Raw genomic sequence first — 1889 nt, forward strand, 5'->3', positions numbered from 1 at the left:
ATTGAAATCCGAGCGACAGGGTGCTACATTGGCTAGGAGTTATTAAAAGCCGAGCGACAGGGGGATACATTGGCTAGGAGTTATTGAAATCCGAGCGACAGGGGGCTACATTGGCTAGGAGTTATTGAAAGCCTAGCGACAGGGGGATACATTGGCTAGGAGTTATTGAAAGCCGAGCGACAGGGGGATACATTGGCTAGAAGTTATTGAAAGCCGAGGGACAGGGGGATACATTGGCTAGGAGTTATTGAAAGCCGAGGGACAGGGGGATACATTGGCTAGGAGTTATTGAAAGCAGAGCGACAGGGGGATACATTGGCTAGGAGTTATTGAAAGCCGAGCGACAGGGGGATACATTGGCTAGGAGTTCTCAAGTGGATAAAATCACGAAACATCAGCAGTGCAAAATATAATGCAGTGAACTATAGCTATTACTATTACAGAGACAGAAGAATGGATATATGTAAAATGCTGTTGATATGTATATCATGTATGATTTCTGCTGTTGTCACGGAAGTCTTTTGTGTCAAATGTGTGTTTTGTGGGGTGTGGGTCAATGAGCTCAATCTGTGAATAAACAAATATGTACGGACAGAGTGACTAAAGCACTGGGCAGGCAACAAATCACATGCTGGAACATTCGTCGTCGGCAGAAGACAGAGAGCCACAGTGCCACAGAGCGGGCACAATAGTTCCTCTAAAACATGCCGTCCTACAAACTCGGACAACACGGGCTTTTTATTTTTTTACTAGAGATTTTACGGCGCTCGCAACTGCATAAGGTCTTATGAGAGCTAGAAGATAAGAGAGGTGTTACAAGAGAGTAACAAACAGAAAACAGAAAAAGGGGAGATAAGAACCAGAGATGTTCGATAGGAAAAAAGAAGTAAACGACACCAGAGCACCCACCAACAACCCACGATCACGGCTTCGTTGAGCTAACAGTCAGAGCAGTCACAGAGCGATGGACGGGAACAATTTTGGTCATGAACAATTGACGGTCCACGAGGAAAGGTCTACATTCTGCTAAAAACCGTTTTTACAGAGTTTTACGTCACTTGCAACACAGTAAGGTCATAAGTGCCGAAGATTGGAGGTGTTACAAGAGAGTAACAAACACAAAAAGGAGGAGAGATAAGGACGATAGATGTTTGATATGAAAGAAGGAGGAGAGATAAAGATACTAGATGTTTGATAGGGAAAGAACGAGGAGAGATAAGGGCGACAGATAATAATTAATGTTTGATCGGAAAACTGGATCAAACCGCACCAGAGCACCCGCCAACCACCACAGAAAATGTTTATCCAACGATGATCATAACCAACGCCGAAGAAAGAAATCATTCCCGAAACAGCTGAACGAATCGGGGCAAAATCACGCCCGGTCATCGTTTGGTTTTAGTAAGCGTATTGCAGCATTTGCAACACAGTTAGGTCATGTAAGTGCCGTGAAAACGGTGAAATGGTATAGGTTTTGTTTGGTTTTAGTAAGGTTTTACGGCGCTCGTTACTGCATAAGGTCATATGAGCGCCAAGAGGTGGATGTCAGCAGAGAAGTCCTTACAGGGAATCAGACTTACTCTGCTCACCTCTCCAGCTTCAACAGCACAAAGTCTGCTTCGACTATCAAGGCACCCCGGAAATAGCGGGTCACAAGGGTGTGACAAACATACAAAAGAGGTAGAGAAAAAATGACGATAGTAAGGATTAGGAAAGAAAAAGCAGCAGTTCCCTGTTGCAGTTCAGGTACAGTTATGAGCATGACATTGGTGAATCAGATGTTAATGTCCCCCTCCCATCTTTGGGAATGGCCTAAAGACACTTCAGTCAGTAGCACCTCCCCGGGGGAATGACCTAAAGACACTTCAGTCAGTAGCACCTCCCCGGGG

This window comes from Aplysia californica, unplaced genomic scaffold, assembly GCF_000002075.1.
Source record: "Aplysia californica isolate F4 #8 unplaced genomic scaffold, AplCal3.0 scaffold01358, whole genome shotgun sequence".
NCBI classification, from domain to species: domain Eukaryota; kingdom Metazoa; phylum Mollusca; class Gastropoda; order Aplysiida; family Aplysiidae; genus Aplysia; species Aplysia californica.